Source organism: Adiantum capillus-veneris, chromosome 28 (assembly GCF_014529385.1).
Source record: "Adiantum capillus-veneris isolate H3 chromosome 28, ASM1452938v2, whole genome shotgun sequence".
NCBI classification, from domain to species: Eukaryota; Viridiplantae; Streptophyta; class Polypodiopsida; order Polypodiales; family Pteridaceae; genus Adiantum; species Adiantum capillus-veneris.
In genome coordinates this window covers 115,617,673-115,639,228 of record NC_140958.1, presented here as the reverse complement: position 1 = coordinate 115,639,228, position 21,556 = coordinate 115,617,673, and the positions used below count along the sequence as shown (strand labels likewise).

Here is a 21,556-nt window from a genome sequence, read left to right as displayed (position 1 = left end):
GGCTTGCTCCCTTCTTTTAGATGGATATGATGCTTCACTGCAGTGACACCTGTAATGTGAGTGTAATCAGAAATAAACAATGATGCATGCTTCTTGAGAACATTTACATAACCCTCCTTTTATTCTTCCTTTATATCCTTGGATAACATCTCCTCTAGGCTGGCATCCCACACATTCTCCATTTGGATCCTTGGGTTGTCTTCTGATGAGGTAGTTTCCTTTATGGTGACACCCATGACTTCGAGAGTGCTATCACTCTCTTCACTTGAACTCTCTTCCTCGTCCATGGATGAGGAGCATCCACTTGAGCTCCACTCATCAGCTGACGTCTCTAGTTCAAGGTTCTCTTGTCGCCCATTCTTTAGGTTATAAACCACCTTCCGACTATGGCCACCCATGCGAGGCCTCAACTCCAAGTCTCATGTTTCCCAATCTTGCCTAGCTCCTATACCCATGAGCCAAGGTCGTCCTAAAATAAGGGGGTATCCTTCTCCCTTTACTGGCATCACATAAGCATCAACCTCTGTAGTGATTCCAAAAACAGAAACTCTCAAAGCTTTCACTACACCCACACAAGTCACAGAGACATTATTGGCCATTTTTGCCCTAAAGTTTGATGATTCCATTACCTCTAAACCCAATTGATGCATTAGCTTTTCTGTCATGACACAAACCTCTGCTCCACTGTCAATGTAAGTTTTTGGAATCCGTTGTCCCTTGATTTGAGCCTCCACCAAAGGCACTATATCCTTGAGACCATATGCTTTGATTACACCTACTAGCTTACTTCGCTTTTCCCTCGTGCTCACCATTTTTGACCATTGTCGTCGAAGCTTTGGGGAGATATGAAGTAGTTGTGGCCAAGTAATCTTTGGTCCTTGAGAACTCACATCAGCTGTCAAGTCATAAGGTTGTGTCTGAGATCCCATAGGGAAATCAGAGATGTCAATTTGAGACCTAGTACGGGTCTTTCTCTTCTTGGCTTCATCTTTAGTTGCCCGAGATGTACTTGCTTCATTGCTTGCATCCTTGCTTGTTTCTTTACCTACTTCATCTTGGACACGCACACGTTTGATAGGCATTGTAGCCACTTCATCTATCTTCATCTTCCCTTTAGCTATTTCTTCCTGGTTGCTTCTACCCTTGAGGACCTCCTCCATCCTTATGATGCTCACATTTGGTTGAGTAGCAGGGGCTTGAGCTTGAGCACGAGGTGGCTGCAAAATTTGAGGTTGCGGTTGCTCTTGTGCTTGAGCTCTAGCACGGGGAGGACTTACTTGTTGTCGAGGACCTCTGACGGGGTAGTCATATCTTCTGGGATGAGGGCAATTATACATGCCGTGGCCATTTTCCCCACAATTGTAACACAACATTTCCCTTGCTTGACGTCGCATTGGTGGCCGATTCCCACCATTTCCCTCAATAGGCCTTCTTGCACCCTGCACAAGATTTACTCTCAACCCCTCTAGCTGGTTTGTGAGATTGTTTATTTGTTGGAGCATATCTTCTTTCTTGTTGACCTCTATTGAGGTCTGGTGCATTAGGCACATTTGGAGGTATGTGAGAAGCTTCCATAGTTGTGATATTGCCTCCCAAAGCTAGCTGGCCAGCTTGGGCTTGATAGAGAATCTTTCTATTCTTTTCCCTAGCAATTCTTAAGGCATCTTCAAAAGCATTTGGAAATTTTCTCTTTACCTTCTCCCTTAGCAAGAGGTACAAACCTGAGATAAATCGATCTTTTTGGAGGCAATTGGGAGCTCGCTCACCAGGGTTTAGTGAGTCTGACCATTGCCTCCAAAGTTTCAGAAAACCTTCCTCATAGGTTGCATAACCATGAGGGTCAACTTGATGAAGGGCCAGAAGCCGTTGCCATAGTTCTTCTGCCGAATTGGCTCGTTGAAATCTTCGTAGGAAAGCCGCCTTCAATCCTTCCCAATCAATTCTTTGGGTTGGATCTAGAGCCTGGAACCATACCCTAGCTTCTTCTTTGAGCACCAAAGGAAAAGCTCTCAATTTCAATGCTTCGTCATCCCTCCCAGAGACAAGGAAAGCCATCTCCAAGTTATCCAAAAAATCCCCAACATTTTCCCCACTACGCCCAAAAAAATTTGGGAAAGCCATCATAAAAGTGGGTTGCCTTCCTCTCAATACAGCACAAAGATGAAAACGTCTAGGCCCAAATCATATCTTATTAAGGGTAGAATAAATGGATTGATAGATGCATTAATCTCAGCTAGACGACGAGGGCCTAGTAAGTTCCTTATAATGTTTTGGAACCTAAGCTTTGTGCTAGCTATTATATGCAAAGTTTGTCTAGCAAGAGGTTGGAAAGGTCCATATAAATCCCTATGATTCATGGAGTATGCTTAAAGCAAGATGAAGATGTGAACATCAAAAGATACATTATACTCCAAAATAGGAAATATTATAGGGTCAGGGGACAACAATATCTCTCTCAACCTCTCAGCTCCAAAATAGAAGACCAATCTTTGTTGGAAAAAAATCTTTCTATCAATGCGCACATTCACCCTAATATTCTGAACTGATTGAAAGTTGTAGAAAATGGGATTATTCATTGGTGCATTAAATACAAACTTCCATGAAGCACTTCATTGAAGTTGAGCTCTCTTGGATCCCACCATTTGAGAGATGCGAAGAATTTGCTCACCAGTGATTAGCCTAGCTTTGGTGTGACCATCTTCAGCTTTGTAGAGTTCATAGGGTTCGATGGCTACCCTCTCAACCACCTTGAGCCTTCTTGCTAGTAGTAGTTGGAGTGCATCACCATATGTAGCCTCTTGCCAATACCGCACCCCATTGATGTGTAGCTCCCCCTCCAAAAACTTGTTAATACCCGAGTTTGAGAGTGCTTTCACAACCTGAAGTCGAGGCTTCAAAGGAAGTGTCTTCACACTAGCCACAAAGCACTCAACACAATTTTTTGACCTAGGGACTTGATGACTACAAGATTTTCCTTGAAGCAAAGAAGGGTGTGTGTACTTAACTCTCTTTACCCGCATACGTGCCGTTTGTCGATAAAGACGCTTCTTTTCTCGAGCTTCTTGGGGAGACCATAGTGGAAGTCTCGGAGAATTTGATGGATCTTCCTTCATAGGATTGACAGAGCACTGCTTGAGAACTCCTCAGTGGGGGCACCAATTTATGACGAAGGAAATTTGGAATGGCAGCCTCTACACCAAAACAAACTCCATTGCGCCACAAGGGAAATGAGATAAGGGCACCACCTAGTCTTGGAAGCGTGGGCTAGGACCGCTACACAAAGAGAGAGAGAGAGAGAGAGAGAGAGAGAGAGAGAGAGAGAGAGAGAGATCACTATGAATGAAGCATTAACCTTAGTGTGTGTACAAGGAATGGATGACTTCAAACACTCCCAACACAAATAGTCATGTAGATTACCAAACAACCACTCAAGGATTAGCCAAGATCACATCAAGCACTCTCACACACATATAAAAGATTTCTCTTAATTAACATAAGTAAGAGGAGGAGAGGTTACTAGCATGAAACAATTTTCACTCTATAATGTGCAAGAATAGAGTGAATGAATGAGCTTATGGGCTCATGGTGAGTGATACAAAGACTCAATGGGGCTGAGGGAGGCTTGAAATTACAAAGGGGAAGGCCTCTTTATATAGTAAAGAGAGTGATTAGGAGTGAGGTTAAGATCCAAGTGTAATTTGTACAAATGAAGCTTGATTAGGGACATTCAACCAATGAAGAAGCTCCTTCCAAGTGATTTGTTGACCAATTAGCTCCATCATCACTTGTGTTGTCTTCACTCCTTCCTCCATAGCTTGAGTCCAAGAGCTTCCTTATTTTAAAATGTAAAGAATCTACATAAAATCAATACATATCTAGTAATAATAGAAAGGGGTTGAATGAGAACTTAGGAATTACAACAAGATTAAGCATGACTTGAGAGGTGATAAGAAGAGGAATTTTGATGGGTTTTTGAGCTTGAGAGAGAGGAGGAAGGAGAGGAGGGTGAGAAGACTAATGGCTGATTTTTAGAGAAGGTCTCAATGTGGAAAAGGAAGGGTGTGTGTGTGTGTAAAGGTAGAGGGGGTGGTCTCCACCACAGTTGAAAAAGCTAGTGTCCGCCATTTTGGCCATATCTCCTAGACCGTAGATGCAAAAATTATAAAAAAAATATGGCCAGAATCTCCAGCTCATCAGCTACAACTTTGATGAAGACAACTTTTCTTGGATCAGAGTGGAAGTATTTTTTAAAAATTCAGCAAAATCACGTGTCTGGTTCCTTCCTTTACCAAGTCTTCCACTTGGGTCCCATTTGTTTGAATCATCATATGGCTCCAAAGCCATGATGATATGAGCCACTCATGACCCTTGAATCATGAGTGCATGGCTCCACAACCACATCATATCTTTTCTTTTCACATTTACATATTTTCCCTTCCCTTTACCACTAGGTTCTCCCTCTACCTTTCACCTCCGGTGAACTAGTCAAGAAAAAATTCCTATCAAATCTTTTTTTTTAAATTTTTCCAAGAGGTTGTTCTCACTCTTTCTTTTATTGTAAACCTCTAGAAGCAAGGAAAACCAACAAAATATGATAAACAAAAATTTGTGATAGGCTCAGATCAGCGTCATTGTATTTATATGCGTCATTGTATTTAATGGTCTTTGTGTCCACTCCAGGTACGTATGCTCTAGGTATGTTCTTATAAGCAGAGACGACAAGCACCTCCTCCTCCTCCTCTCTCTCTCTCTCTCTCTCTCTCTCTCTCTCTATCTATCTATCTATCTACTCGTACATGTTTTCTACTCCATTCATTCAATATTAAGTTTAAATGTTCGTGTGTTTAATGCAGGTATGGATGATGAGGAGTTTCTTTCTTCTTTGTCACCCCAACAGAGACAGTGGTACGTGGAGCATCATTGCTCTGGCGCACCATCACGCGTTCCTACTCCATCCGCATCTCCCTCTGTTTCGGAGTCCTCAGCACGCTCCGAAGCTTCGGTGTCGACGAGATGATCTTCACACTCATCTAGGCACCGGCGATCTAGTGGTGGCGGTGGCAGTTGTTGTGGGGGTGGCGCCACGGATGCTTCGACACCGCCTCGTGTTTGACGAGGCTCTTTACCCTCCCCTTCTATACCCGTCCCGACACCAGCCACGGCATCGCCATCGACACCAGGTTTTGTGCGACTGACTGCCGTTCCCCGCAGCTACACACCACTAGCTACTCCTCCAGGAGTCACTCCAGTGGACACTCCTCGCTTCGCGGTTCAGACTCCAGTGAAGGCACCTGGCGTCCGTACCCCGGTTGACACGCCGCTAGAGACCCCTGCTGAAACACCCAAGTTCACGCGTCAGCGGTGAGAGGGCTTGCCTTACTACGTCGACTTCAGCGGCGGAATCATCTTGGATGATGGAGGCAAGAAGGTGATTTCGCGCATGCGCGGTCTTTTCTCTCAGGTGTTTAGACACTACATACTAAACACCTAGAGTGAAGAACCGAATGAATTAAAAAACAGAGTCATCAGCATGCTTCATGACGAGTTTCCCATTCCAACACGGGATGACCGCTTCAATCAAGATGTGATGAAGGTTCGAATGCGCGAATACTGCAAGCATAAGCGTTCCAAAGTGCAAAAAGCAATCAAGCATGGGTGGAGCAGACCAAATTGGCTGGCCAAAGAAGATTGGAAGCATGCGAAGAAAGAAGCGCGCGAGAATCCCGAGAAGTGGAAGCAACAAAAGAAGGCAACCAGAGCGCGAGTAGAGGCAGGGAGCTCGCACCACTTGGGGAGTGGCGGGTGGACATCATTTGAGGCCGATTTTGTAAGTGTTTTCACATCTATGCTTGATATTTTAGGGTTTATGGGATTTGAAATTCTAACATAATGGATTCTTTGTATGTTTTGATAGTAGTCATTTACAGGACGCGATCCCACACCGTACGAGCGTGAGTACGCAGGTAGGAGGCGTTTAAACGCCCTTATAGACATCCTGACTTCTCACGGCGGCATGGTTAGTATTAGGGTTTATTCTTTTCTATTTATTGTATTGTTTTATAAACGTCACTATATGTTTATACTTACAAAAAGCTATCTTATTGTTTTTTTTTGCAGAATTCAACAGATACGGTGCTTCGACGCGATGAGACATCTGATTAGACGACGTCAGTTTAGCCATAGCTAGATAGCATTAGTTTCTTTTTGTCATAGATTATGTATCATGAGACGACTTTTATACGTCTTTTTGAAAACCATGTATATTTCTTAAATAATGATGATGCTTTGTAACTATTACATTTGCAATGATTAACAATCAAGTGATTTTGCTGCTGTGTACAATTGTCATTGATTTACTTTCATTAATTCACGCTTGTCATTTTTGTATCTTTATTTTGCAAACAATACGTACTATGGATGATGGAGTTAATGATTATATTGTCTTGTGGGTGACTATTTTGGGTCTATATTTACCTTTGCAATTTTTTTCAAAGATAAATAGACAAATGAAACATTCAATATGGTTGATGGGTGAATGCCTTGCCACCAAAAAATATTCATCTTGGGTGTCGCTATGACCGTCGCTATATTAGGCTCTGTAGCGTCGTTATTGATGGCTCTGCAGCGTCGCTATAGGCGTCGCTATAGCGACGCTTATAGAGACTGCCATAGCGACGCATATAGCGATGTCCCCGTATTGACGCTAATAGCGACGCTCTTAGTGACGCCGGGGGTTATAAAAACCCAATGTATTTCCGTCGCTAAAAGCGTCACAAGAGCACACAACCTCTTGTAGTGTTGGGTTCCCTTGTTCTCGTCAGAGGATGACGACAAATCATCTCGTGGGGACGATATTTTGATCTCACCATTGTGTGAACTTGTGAGTGAGCCTTTTGAAGAGAGGGGATTGTCAATTTCAATAGTTTCAAAGGATGATAATGTTTCACACCTTTCTATGGGAAAGTTGAAGATGCATACGTGTCATCATCATTAGAAGAATTGGAATGGCATTGATTGCAAGCTCCTTGGATAAATAAGGTCACTCTCTACCACAGGTGCTCAAGTAGATAAAACAGTTTCATCATCTCAAAATATGTTGTGTAAGAAGTGCCCAAAGTTCGTGTCTTAGCTTAATGTCGTGCCATTTTCAATTTTAAAAATGTTGGTTGAGGGCAAGGGGGAAAGGAGAAATTCTGTCCCAAAATAGACAAAATAGTGTAAAAACCCAAAAAATAACCTATTTTTTTGAAATTTCCTTTTGACAAAATCAAGAAAAGAAATTTTGTATGTTTGAAAATTGATTTTTTCCGAACACTGGAAGTGCGTAAATGTAGAGATTTAATGGACGAGAAATGAACCCTTTTCAGGACCAGGAGAACTAAGCTCCAAGTTGTATGTTGAAAGGTGATACCTTCATGGATGAGAAGTACCAACAAGGTATTAACTTCAAAAATGAAAGTTGTGCTCCTATCTAAGAACGAAAGAGTGGAAGTGGCATAATGGCATTATCAGTGCCTCGAGTAGCGCCAACTGACTGCGTCAGCCACATTGGGCAGCCGCTCGGGTGTTTGCCCACTGGAAGCAAGCAACTGTCCACATCCATTTTCTAAGTCATGTCGGCCCTAGTCTGCCAGCTTGTCCACCCTACACAGCGAGCCTGCAGCCTTGTGTGTTTTTTTATGATGCCAAATCGCATGATAATGCACGCAAGAAAAGCAAGAAGGCGAGCCTTTTCTCAATCTCATGCAAGGATGGAGAGGATTAATGTGCATAGCTTGACGTCTGGTTGCTCTCTAAGTTGAGCACAGCAAGGCAAGGCTCCAAGATGTCATGAGCTGGAGGGAAGATTTGTAGTAGGGCAAGAGTGGGAAGATAGGCGTTTGTCAAGAGAGAGGGATATGAGGCGTGAAGTGAGGTAGCTTCAGATAAAACCTCCGTTTTGTGAGAGAAACCATACAAAAGAGACGTCCGGAATCTCTACCCAATCTTGCAGGACAACATATAAGTATATGAGACAATGGTGCATGATTGTGAGCGTGGTCAAGTGCAACATGTAGAAGTTTACATTGAAGATTAAGGTTGACATGGGGAAGCAAAGCTTGAACATTACTGAACCTCTAGAAGAAATCTTCTCCATCTACATAGAAGCATTGTGGGATGGCTAGGATGAGACAAATACACTCAAGTCTCACCGTTAAGCTTACCTTACCCAATAAAAGATACGTAGAGTAAATTCGCACTACCTAAGGGTGTCCGACCATACCATCCTGTAAGGCTAGCTATGAGATCAGTGGCAGCCTAAAAGAAAATTCTGCCTTGCTCGTGTTATAATCATCTTGTCGCAAAGCAACACTAAAGTTCTCACTAGTAGCCAACGAGGTTGTCAACAATCGAGTTGTAAAGTAATACACCATCCACCAAACTTTGCCACACAGGCTTCACCTCATGATTAATATCACTATTGTTGGTCCTGTTTGCGCTAGCATTATGGTTGCCTTCACCAAAATCTTCGGGTCCTTTCTCGGCAACTCTCCAAAATAGATGACCGCAACCCACCTCACATGCCCCACATTTGTCATGCCACTATGGCCAAAAGTTCTCAGGGCAACTTCACCTCTTTCAACTCCAACCTCGAGAGAGGATCCGCCCAAAGCTAAATATGTTCATGGTTGCCTCCAGCCTTTGCAATTTAGTGTCTTTCACTCGGTGCTTGCTTTCTACACATGGCCCATCCCTCTACTATGCTCGTACAAGTATTTCATCATTCCCTTGCGCTCTCCCACTCTCCCCTTGATCAAATATGACGGATCAACTTCCCACAATCTTAAACACCAGTTCTCCAAACTCATTTTCATCGTTCCCCCCTCTTACTGATAGGCAAAGCTTAGCTTTGCCATGAAGACTAATTCCTCTTAGTACTACATGGGCTTTCTCAACTCAAAGAAGGTGACCAGGAAATAGCGATTACATTGATGATGAGAACCATTATGTGAAAGACGAGGATGGATCAGCTCTTCAGGAGCTAGACAGGTCTAGCTCTTCTCTTTTGTTTTTGTCAAGCCTACCTCAACAAAGTCGGCCATCTCTCTCCCACTCTCTCTATCTCGTATTGCGTTGTAAGATATGTCCCCTCACCCGTTCCGCCCCCTTGCATGCACACATAACTTCCAAGTTCCTAGGGTTCACGCACGCGCACACACACACACACACACACACACACACACACACACACACACACAGAGAGAGAGAGAGAGAGAGAGAGAGAGAGAGAGAGAGAGAGAGAGAGAGAGAGAGAGAGAGAGAGAGAGAGAGAGAGAGAGATTGATTCATGAACACGAACAAATGATGATCGTGAGATATAATAATTAATAGGCCAAAAATACTAAATTGCCAATACCAGCTGCTCTAATAAAGCCCCTGCAAATTTCTGTGCTCCCGATCAGATCCACCTCACACTGTAGAAGGTTTGAAAGCCTGCTATCGCGGCTTGCAGTCTGTTTACACGTCAGCAAGAAAGATTGAGATCTGTCTATGCCAAAGAGAGAGAGAGAGAGAGAGAGAGAGAGAGAGAGAGAGAGAGAGAGAGAGAGAGAGAGACAGAGAGAGTCATAATTGGGCCCCGGCCCCCCATACCTGGTCAATTAATCATACATATTTTATGAGTCACCTTTTCATGATTTAACGTGGATGCAAATATATTTACTTGTGCTTGTAATGAGTATCTTCCATCTGTTCCATCAATGAAAAATTGTTTTTTTTTTCAACCTCTTTTTGGCCTGCATATTTTTTAAAAATTATCTTCTCTTTTTCATTAGCAAAAAAGGAAACCATCACTAGGGCCTCCCCCCTTTGGGGCAGGCCAAAAAAGGGGGTGATTTCTAAAACATACCCAATTTTTTGATTGGTTGCAGTAGACAGAAGACACTCATTGCAAAGGCAAACATGAATATTAAATAATCAAAAGGAGACTTTTCGTTTGTTGAACGAGGTGATAATCACTTATTATAGAGAGAGGCCTGTAAAGGCTATGATGGAAATTCAATCCTGAATATACGAAGGAAGCGACATATCAACGAGCCTTATCCTCATGGCCTTGTCCTGAATATACGAAGGAAGCGACATATCAGTGAGCCTTATCCTCGTTTGCAGCATGGCCTTGAAGAAGGCGATTGAGCATTGCTGCAGAGAAAACGCTGCAGAGTTACATCCGAGTCGGCAATGTTCCCACACACACAGCACACACACACAAATCCCGCAACCCAAGCCAGCTGGTGGCCGATGAAAGCGGGGTTGAAAAAGGACAAGGAATGGAGATTTTACAAGTCGCGATTCATGCCATTGAAGCGATTTGCAAACCTACTACTAGCTACCATTGGGTCGCTCCCACCTACTGTCTCAGTCCTTCTTCATGCACACAAGCGCGTAGCACCGCAGGATTAGCGCCCCCCCACTGGTTCTTGCGATGGATCCATCCACCCGACGAGCTGAGAAGCACCTCTGATCGACTGATTTGATAGCAAATGATACTTAATACTTAATAAGCAATCAATGTATTGTACATTGGTCATTCACCGGATGGATCCATCCACTGGGACGAGCTGAGAAGTGCCTCTGATCGACTGATCTGATAGCAAATGATACTTTATAAGGAAGCAATGAACTGTACGTTGGTCATTCCAATCACGTCCTGCTCAGTCACACAGTGACCTTTTTCTACACAGCCTCCCTACCTATCACCTTGAATAATATAATCCTTTCTAGTGTGGCTGAAGCCAGTACACCGCGTGCTCTTATATACGAAAAAAGGACTAGAAAATCAAGGTCCACATAAGACACTTAGGTCCACCGCCCCCAAAACGTATTTGCCTCATTTCTTTAATCAACTTAATGTGCTTATTGAACCCCACATGCATATATGAAAGCAATGCACATGAAAGCGGGAGATCCACACCAAAGCTGCAAATTAAATCTTTGAAAGTGTACCATGAGGTGTGTTATCTAGAGCATCATCGAGTTTGATAACTAGAAGCCGTTGGAGGCAAGTCAAGTGAAGCCATGTGATTCGTAGGGCCATCGTCAGAATGTAATTGCTATGTAGAGATTAAGCATTATAATCTATACTATAATAAAAGGGGGAGGGATTTTGGTCCGCCGCCCGGCCTCAGGACTAAGTGGCACAGGCGCCTCAAGGTGGGATCGAGGGCGGTGTTTATTGGGGGTGGCATGGAGGGCGCCGGGCCGTCGATTTCGCTGGCGCTAAAAAGTAAACTAGGGAAAGCAAGTAAACTAGGGAACCCTAGTTTACTGGGCGTTTGAGTATTTTCAAAGGCTTAAAAATTCGAAAATCGGGTCTCTGTAAACAAGCCTGTCACTTTCTGTCGGTCCCTGCAGGGAAAGGTTTTTGCGTGCAGTAGGGATTTCCACGAGCGCTGCGAAGGGCCTCAAAGGCCATCGAATGGGGGATTCCCATGTGAGTGGGGATAGGGAGGTTCCGAAGCATCCTAAGGATGTCGAGCAAGTGGAGCCGGCTAAGGCCGCCGAGCAAGTACAGCTCGATGAGGCGGGTTTTTTAGTCGAGAAAGAGGAGTAGCAACAGGGTGCCAAGCAAGTAAAGCTCGATGAGGCGGGTTTTTTAGTCGAGAAAGAGGAGCAACCAATAGGGTGTCGAGCCCGGGAAGGGGTTTGAGACAGGGAAGCCGTATGAAGCTGTTTATCTCATGAGTATGTTTTGGACTACAAGTGCTAATTGGAGCTTTTGTAGATCCCATTGGACTCTCTTTGTGTTTTACAATGCACATATCCGACGTCTGAGTGGGTTAAGTCCAAACCAATCATCGATTCTCTTTTTTGATTCCATGAGTATGGGCCTAATGACAAAGTTCTTCCAGGAGTTTTTGAGGTAGTGTGCTTTTGTAGTGAGACGTTTTATAACCTTTTTGATATACTTTAGTGAAGCTTGTTTATGTATTGATTGTTAGGGTTTTGCAACATTTCTCTCGATTTTGTTCCCATCCTGATCTCAAGGTGGAGCTAGAAGATCCGGAGCATCTTTGCTACTACGATTCCATCGAGGTATGCACCATGTTAGTTTGAGTTAAATTATCAAAGATTTCGACGATGATTTGGGTTTGGCTTAAATATTGAAGTGTACTTTTGGTCTTAGATGCCAAAACAACCTAATGGTGCAGATTGTGGGTATTACACAATGATTGTGATGTCAAAGTTTATCGAAGGCGCACTTATGCAAAAGAAACCACTAAAATGGGTATGTGTTTTTAAACCATTTACATATATTGCAAATTACAATGTTAGTGTGTTTCGAGTCATAACTTGTTTTTCTCTTTTGGCATGTTGCAATTGAATAGCTATCCAAATATTGGTTCTCTCATGGTGATGTGGAAAGTCTAAAGGAACGTCTTGGTGAATGGATAAAGTGTCTGGTGCATGGAGTAGCAAAGGGAGATTGACTTAGCCAAGATCCGGGATATCTTTTTTTTGTGCAAGTTTGTCATGTGTACACCAAGAAAATTTCTTTGCCACTTATGACGGTGGTAGTTTTGCTCAGTTTTGATTCGGTATATGTAAGGACATATGGGTTTAATTTGAATCAATTCTTGGTATTTGCCCAAGCTTTGTTGTTAAGGTATGCCAATACGTGTCGATTGCTTAAGCATTGTTTGGAAAATTTTTCTTGCTTTGGTGTTAATGTTGCATTAGTGTCAAATGCAATTACTTTGGGGTTGATGCTTGATATGTCTCTTGGTGTTAATGTTTCTTTGTGAGAGCGAAAAAAGTTAATAGATACGAAGGCTACTCTTGTTGTCATGTGTACGTAGCAAAGTATGCTTGAGTGGTTCACACTCCAAGTGGCTCTAAATGTAGCAAAGCTCCCATCACAACTTACCTCACATAATTTACCTCGCGCTCTCACAAAGTATTGGAGCTTCTATACACCAAAATTGGAGTGAAGAAACACTAACTAAAATCGCACGTGGAAAATACTAATCCATGACCACAATCTTTGACATCCAAATCTATTTGACACCGTAATCTACTTGACATATAATTTGTTATCTTGTTAGCGAATTAATTTAGGCTACCTATTGGTACTAAAGGCACAAAATATGGGTTGCTTTCTTGGTTTTTGAAGTGACCAAGGGTACCCTAAATTAGTTGTAGGTACCAAAACCAAAGAAAAGGGTATGCTTTCTGGTTTTTGAAGTAATCTAGGGTACCCTAGATTATTTATGAGAAGTAATCTAGGGTACCCTAGATTACCTGTCGAGACCAAAAACACAAAAAAGAGGTTGATTGTTGTTTTGATAAGTAATCTAAGGTACCCTAGATTACTTACTATGGAAGTAAACTAGGGTACCCTAGGTTACTTATTTAAAGTAATCTAGGGTATTGGTGGGAGGTAATCTAAGGTGCCAAGGATTTCTTTTGATAGGCAATCTAACATTATCTAAGGCGCCCAAAAGGGTTAGTGAAGTAATCTTGGGTATCCCCGATTACTAGTGGGAAGTAATCTAGGGTACTCCCCACACCAAAAGGACTTGCTCTCTGGTTAGTCAAGTAATATAGTGTACCCTATATTACTTATGGGAAGTAATCTAGGGAACCCTAGTATACATGTGGACACTTTCCACACATGAAAAGGTTACTCTCTGGTTAGTGAAGTAATCTAGGGTACCCTAGTTTACCTGTGGGAACTTTCCACACATGAAAAGGTTACTCTTTGGTTAGTGAAGTAATCTAGGATACCCTAGTTTACCTGTGGGCACTATCCACAGGTAAACTAGGATACCCTAGTTTCCTTATTGGAAATAAACTAGGGTACCCTAGATTACTTATTGGAAGTAAACTAGGATACCCTAGTTTACCTGTGGGCACTTTCCACACATGAAAATGTTACTCTCTGGTTAGTGAAGTAATCTAGGGTACAGTAGATTACCTGTGTGCACTTTCCACACACAAAAAGGTTGCTCTCTGGTTAGTGAAGTAATCTAGGGTACCCTAGATTACCTGTGGAAAGTAATACAGGGCCCAAGTATTTCTTTTGACATGCAACCTAACACTATCTATGGCACCCAAAAGGGGTAGTGATGTAATCAAGGGTATCCTAGATTACTATTGGGAAGTAATCTAGGGTACTCCCCACACCAAAAGGACTTGCTCTCTGGTTAGTCAAGTAATATAGTGTACCCTAGATTACTTATGGGAAGTAATCTAGGGTACCCTAGTTTACCTGTGGGCACTTTCCACACATGAAAAGGTTGCTATCTGGTTACTGAAGTAATCTAGGGTACCCTAGATTACCTGTGTGCACTTTCCACACATCAAAAGATTGCTCTCTGGTTAGTGAAGTAATCTAGGGTACCCTAGATTACCTGTGTGAACTTTCCATACTAAATAACTTAAAGAGTACTAAATGACACATCAAAATTCAAGTTAAGTTTCAATGTAGCATCTGTATGGCTAAATGAACGACCTTTGTGAAGGTATATGATTCCTGAATACAAGCAAGATCCTTGTGCTAGAGGCACATACTCTGATTGTCTCCTCTGTTTCTCTCTTGCATAGAGCTAAGGTACGCTCATCATCTTCTTCATCTGGATAAATACATGAAACAATAGTACAAAAAAAACTAGAGGGTCCATCACAAACATGGGCCTCTTTTCCCAAAATACATGATTCAGCGAGGTTGTGACAATGCCTTTTTGTCAATGGCAATAATGCATGGCATGTGTGACTAGTAACCACCGAGGGGATAACCAACAGAGTTTTTGAACAACAATGGGGACACCAAATTCTTGGGCTCCCATTGAAGCGCACGCGATGATAACCAAGTTGATGTTTTCTTCATAAAATGCCTGTCTGGTGCCGAGGATTTGGGGGTGTCATGACATGATTGTGGTCATGAACAACTTTTGTGCCATGGCCAAGTCGAGTATGCATCACATGTGCTTGAATTTGATGAACATGGCCTCGTTCTGGCATTTTGATTTTCTTTGGGCATGCCAATGATCCCAGAGTGTCCGTAATGGATTGAAGTTCGTGCAAAATAATATCCATCTCTTTGTTACTTTTCTTTGGGAGGTCTTCTTGGATGGACACCATAGAAGTTCTTATTTCTTCCATCATGGTTAACACCTCTTCCAACGGTTGTGGAGTGTTGCATGCTGCATCTTCATTGAAATCCCTCGTCAAGTCATGGGAATTGTCTACTATTGGGATCATGTCAGTCAAATGGGGAAAGTGATTCATAACTATCAAGCGGGTTCGATATAGATGCTTACATTCTGAGCTCCAGTTTGGACAATCACAATAATTTCCTTGCAAATCAACATAATACCACTGGTTGGCACTATTTGAGCTCTTTCTTGTAAATTGCAACATCAATTCATCAATTACTTGTAGGCTTGTTGGGTCATCTTGAAACCTCTTCATAAGCAATTCTCCTTCTTTTAACTTTGTTGTGTGCTTCTTTGAGGATCCAGTAACTCCATATCGCCCTGCATCAGCTGCATATAAAGTGTATAAAATCAATACACTAGCAAATGAGACATTGAGAGAAGCATGTAAAAGTAGAAATTTTAAAAACAACACATGAAATAGTACCGATTTCTTGTTTTTGCTTTAAAAACCTTAGCAAAGTACCACCCATCCTATTTCCTGTCTTGGAATCTCCAACTAGAGCATGTACCAACTCCAAGACCGATCGGTTAATGCGTGCCTCCAAAAGTGTATATTTTATGTATTGCCATAATCGCTCCACCAAATTTGTGGTGTCTACATTACCATGCATAAACAATCTCCCAAACTTTGGCCATCGCTTCCTCCAAATGCAATCCGGAGCGCACCAACCATTTTGTAGATATCGAATTATGTTTGGTTGGTTGTCGTACTTTTGACATAACATCTCATACCACCCATCAAATTCACCTTCAGTTACGCTTTGCATAAGATTGCACAACCCTATGTATATATCCCCACGTTGGTCCTTGGGAACCTGACAATAAGGACAATTTATAAGCACATTAACCACAAAAAGGACAATTTATAAGCACATTAACCACAAAAAGACCCACACACAAAATCAAAGAAGTGTGTTATACCTGAGGAAGAAGATTTTCAACCCATGCATTCTTTATATGAAACCAACACAATAGGACATGACAAGAAACTTGAGTGTAATTCCCATGCTCATCTATCCTCCAACAATGTGGATCTTTGTCGATGGCATCAAGCAAGGCTTCTAATTCTTGTTGAGATTAATTATCAATCACCAATGCAGATGGTCGGATGTTTCCCATTCTTAAGAAAATCAAACGCATCGTGAGATTCAATGCTATAACTTCGTGTTGAGCACCCAAGTCCGAGGTGCATAGCATGAACCAAATGGGAATGCCAACTCCCAATTGATTTGGTAACACTGCTGCAAATAAAGGCAAACCATATGCATTTGTCTTGAAGGTACTATCAATGGCCCAAGCATTGTTTTGTGAGAAACGGACACAAATGTCTAGCATCCAATCATCTTGTATAATCAAAATAAATGGTCTATTGTTGGCTTCCTTTGCTTGGGGATTATATGGTTGGACATGGACAACCTACATACACATTTTTTTATGATTCAATGAAGCCATAAAATAGTGAAGATGCTAATATGAAGGTGGATAACATATGCACATGTAACAAAAGGCACCTTATGTTGTTTTTGTAGGGATAGTGCTTCCATATACATTGCCGTCCAATCATCATCACTAACTCGGTCTACACCCAAAAAATACACCGGTTGTGACATAAAATGCATTTGTTTACTAGAATCGCAATAATGGAGCAAAGCATACCTTTAATCCACATTCGATATGATAGCATTCTGATCTCTTTGGGTATCATAAAGAACCTATAGATAGTGAGGTCCAACAATGAGGCCTTTTCCATTTGTAATTTCTCCTTTGACATTGACATTTGAGAAACATGACGCGAGCTTCCAACATCAAACAAGTCTTCAATGCAGCACTCTATAACCGATGGATGCACTGGTAAATGATACAAGTCACTTCTTGATCCGTGTACATGATTTTCATGTTGACGATAGACGGTTATTGTAACATCATCTAATCCTTCATGTATTTCCACTTGCAGTTTGAATGGACACCCACACCTTCTTGTTGTGCGCAACCTCTTCATCTTGCCTCTTCTCTTACTAAAGCCTCCACGATGACATATGTAGTCCACCTTGACTTTGGAAGATGTGCGCTTTTTTGAAGAGCGTGCCATTCTTAACCTAACCTTGTACTTTACCATGAGATCTTCTAGAACCTTGTCCACATCATTTTTGTTTGTGAAAATTTCAAGCAATGGTACTCTATTGAGATCCAAACCTTGGTGGGAAGAAGATTCAACCCTACTCTTGACACATTGACATTCACACGATGCAATGAGTGCCTTGATATAAGAACGTGGTATTCCAAAATGTTGCAAATCAATACACCATTGTAATTTCAAGGTGTCCATGGTAGCATTAAGACCTTTATGATCCCCCCTTCCTTCATTGCAATGAGCGGCTAATACTAGGCCCTCCCAATCCTCAATACAAGCAATCTTTAACTTGGGTTCCTGTTTCAAGCAAAGTGCTAGTTTCTCACCCTCTACCACCAAGAAAATCCGGTCTCTGAATTGTCTCCACTTCTTGAGATCATGTACATTGTTTCTCTTGCAACCTTTCAAATCCTCAAGGGTTGTCGGCATAGCATCTTGTAGAGACAAAACCATTACATTGTAAGTTTCCCTATCAAAGGAGAAGTACATGGAGGATGTAAAATCAAGAGGATTTGGTCGCCGAATATGTAATCCTTGAGCATCTACTTCATCGTTGTCGAAGCTCGGTTCTGAATTGCTTGTAACATTGGCACTATCTTCACTTGTCATCACCCAATCCATTGTAGACTAATCAATGATCCTCAAGGAATGGAGAAAAGATAATTCATAGCTCCAATTTGTGGAGACATTAATCAGAGAAATGAGCAAACCGTTGAAAACCCCACTAGCTCCCTTTTTACACAACTGTAAACTAGGAAACCCTAGTTTACTTTTTACACAAAAGTAAACTAGGGTTCCCTAGTTTACAATTGGGTAGCCGCCATGCTTAATGACATTCGTCCATAGGCTTTTAATAAGAGCATAAAAATCTGTCAGCAATATGCTCCACTGAGTACTTTATGGGGCCCAAAAGCCCCCATAATTATTGCTTAATCGAAACTCTTTGGGCGTGCACTTTTTGCCAAAAAGTAAACCAGGGTTCCCTAGTTTACTTTTATGGCGCCCGGAGAAATCAATGGATATCCGCCCACCATCCCACTCCTAATCAAGAACCACCCTTGATCCCACCCTGAGGTGCCCGTGCCACTTAGTCCTGAGGGCCCCCCGACACATGGCAATGTCTCCTGCATCCGACTAGAATTTTGGAGAGGAAGAATGTCCGGCTAAGGGAGTTTGAGAGAGAGAGAGAGAGAGAGAGAGAGAGGGAGAAGAGTTGAAGTGACTTCTGGCTTTCAACCTTAGAAAGCCGCTATTGATTTCACGCTGATGGGGGCTTTTCACAAGACAAGCTCCCATACCCCTCTTCTCTCGTCCCCACCCCATGAAAACCCCCTCTTAGGGAGGGAGTGATAAAAGGCATTGGAAAAAGTAAGAAAAAAATAAAGTATGATTATGTAAATATATAAGAAAGGTAGAATAGGCCACCTCATGCCTGCGGGGTAGCCCATCCCCACCTTGCCTCCTTTTTTCTTCACTATTGCCCCGCCATGTGTCCCTTTTCCTCTCCTCCACTCAAAAGGTCAACCCCCTCTCTCTTCCCCTTGTCCTTTCTCCTTTCTCTCTCCCCTCAAGCTACCCCACCTCTCACCAATAAAGCATTATAACTCACCAATAATGCATCCTAACTCACATGCAACTTACCCTATCTTCCAAAATAGTATACCCCACCCCCTCTTTCTCTCTCCTATCATATCCCATGACCCAAATACCCCCCTCTCTCTCTAAAGGGCGCCATATCTCTTGTCTTGTAGCTAAATAACCTTCCCCACACTCCCACACACTCAGTTTCACTGAAAAAGGTGCCCACAGACCCATCCCCACCCAGTGGTTACTTGATTTTTCTTGTGCTCACACACATCTGCACACAGATTCACCTCTGAACACACTCCCCTCGCTCCCCTCTTGTAATTACTTTATTCTCCATGTCACCTCTCACGTTTTTTCATCAACCCATCTCTCTCTCTTAGTCTCTCTCTCATGAGACTGTTGTTCTGGCACATATACACACAGCCAGACAAGTGGAGCCCACAGTCACATGGCCTATGTAGATAATGATTTCTTCATTTCTAAATTCTAGAATTCCTCCCCCCTCCTCCCCTATATAAAGAGGGGTCACCATCACACTAAATACACACACAACATCACCAAAGAACACACTATGCACTGTGTGTGCCTAGTGCACACACACACATCCACACCATCACCATCACTGCAATCACCATGCTTGTCTTGAGCATGACCTCTACACCCTTGGCTATGGAAGATGAAGGGCAACTAAATGAAGGATGATGGCCATAACCCTCGTGTGAGTCTTCGCCATCAACTCCCACCTATCCGCCATGTGCTCTACCACTCTCTCCCTTCTCATTCCCCTACACTAAGCTCCCCATTTCATCACCTTATTCTCTAAATAAAGCTTGAGGTTTTGTGAGTATGTTTTCTTGCAATGTTTTGCACATGTGAGGTGTGCGGAATCGCCACCTAATCTTGTGTTTGGAGTGAGCTTGTGTATGTGTGAAGGGTGTGCGGATTCGCCATCCTTTTGTGGTGCCTAAGTACTAAGCCGCTTTACCCCCTCCCTCACTCCCTCTCTCTCTCTCTGTGTCTTGATCTCATTCCCTTTCCTCTTCATCATTACTCCCAAGCATCCATCTCTCTTGGATGAAAAATTTGTTATGGTGGTGTGTTGTTTGCGTCCTAGCCGCTGAAGCTAGGTGGTGCCCCTGTTTGCTTTACCATGACAGGCTCGAGGCGCTCCATTCGGTCCCCGGTGTTTTAGAGGCCGTCGGGGGTTCAGGGTTCGCTTTGCTCCCGTCAACGCCACGAATCATGTGAGTTGCTTGAAGGCTCACTATTGATTTCGCACTAGTTGCTTGAAACTGCTACACGATAGGTCTCTCTCTCTGTCTCTCTCTCTCTCTCTCTCTCACACACACACACACACACACACACACACACACACACACACATGATTCAACAATTCTGCTAACAAGGGAGCGAGAGAAAGGGCTCTGCCAGATTTGCACGCTACCTCCATCAACCTTGCAGAGTGTGTGTGCGTGTGTGAGTCGAGAGAGAGAATTGAACTGCCCGTCCTCATTTGGTTGCACGTCCTCTATCATGTGTTGGACACCCTCATGTTACTCCGTGTTCTCCATCATGTCGAACTGCACATCTGCAGAGCTTGCACACATAGAGAGAGCCGCCAACGGCCACGGGGCAAATGGGCGGTGTTGAGTCACTGTTGACAATGGGACAGAGGGTGGTGCAGGAGGCACACTCGGGTCGCACGTGGGCCCAGGAAGCTAACTTGGAGATGGAGGCGTGATATGGAGCGTGGCGCTCAACTTTTCATCTCTCTCTCTCTCTCTCATGCGAGTGTTGCACGACAAGATCAAGGGCAACATTAAGGTGGCGATGAGGTCGACAAGCAAAGAATTTTGTAAGTGGGGATGTCGCACATGGGCCACATGTACGTGACATGCATGTCGAGGCTGATATTGTGCAGGAGATGAGCGAGGCCTGTATGCTACAGAAAGAGTCACATGAGCACACCAGCCAATTAAGCTTGCAGAAAGCAATACACACATGGTCAGCCTTTTACAATATGTTTTCATGCTTATTAATCCAAAACCGAAGCAATATTTCTCTCTCTGATGTCTCAAATACACATGCGCACACTGCAAGGTTCTTGGCAAGTTGAGCGATGGTGGCTATCAGATGAAGAAGCATGCGACGGGGAGAAATGAGGAACTTGGCGGCATGTATGGTGTGGGCCCACCCCTCTGTACCCCATGCCTACTGTAATCTCTCTTGCATCCTCAATGTCCTCTCTCTCTCTCTCTCTCTCTCTCTCTCTCTCTCTCTCTCTCTCTCACACACACACACACACACACACACACACACACACACACACACACACACGTGGACACTCTTTGTAAGAGTTCCATCCTCAACTTCCATTCAAATTCCCCTCCCTCTCTGACTCTGGAATTCCACCCTCAACCTTCAAAAGTCCCTAGAGTTCCCTAGAACTCCCGTTGGTTACAACAAATGCATCCTATAGATTGTCGTTGCAATTACTGTGGCTTGCTACGCTGGATGAGGGAAGCTTTTTGGTCAAAAGTTGAAGTTAGTGTTGCAGAGAGTTGTTGTTTGGCCCTTTGTATTTTTGGAATGTAAAAAAGATTCTTATCAGAATAGCCAAGACCCCCTATTTTAGTGCGAT

The 21,556-nt window shown here is 43.0% G+C and overlaps 1 pseudogene; it reads left to right on the top strand.

The window, feature by feature from the left end:
• The first annotated feature begins 4,855 nt into the window (after positions 1–4,855).
• LOC147421144 (uncharacterized) lies at positions 4,856–6,162 on the top strand (annotated as a pseudogene).
• Positions 6,163–21,556: the final 15,394 nt, after the last annotated feature.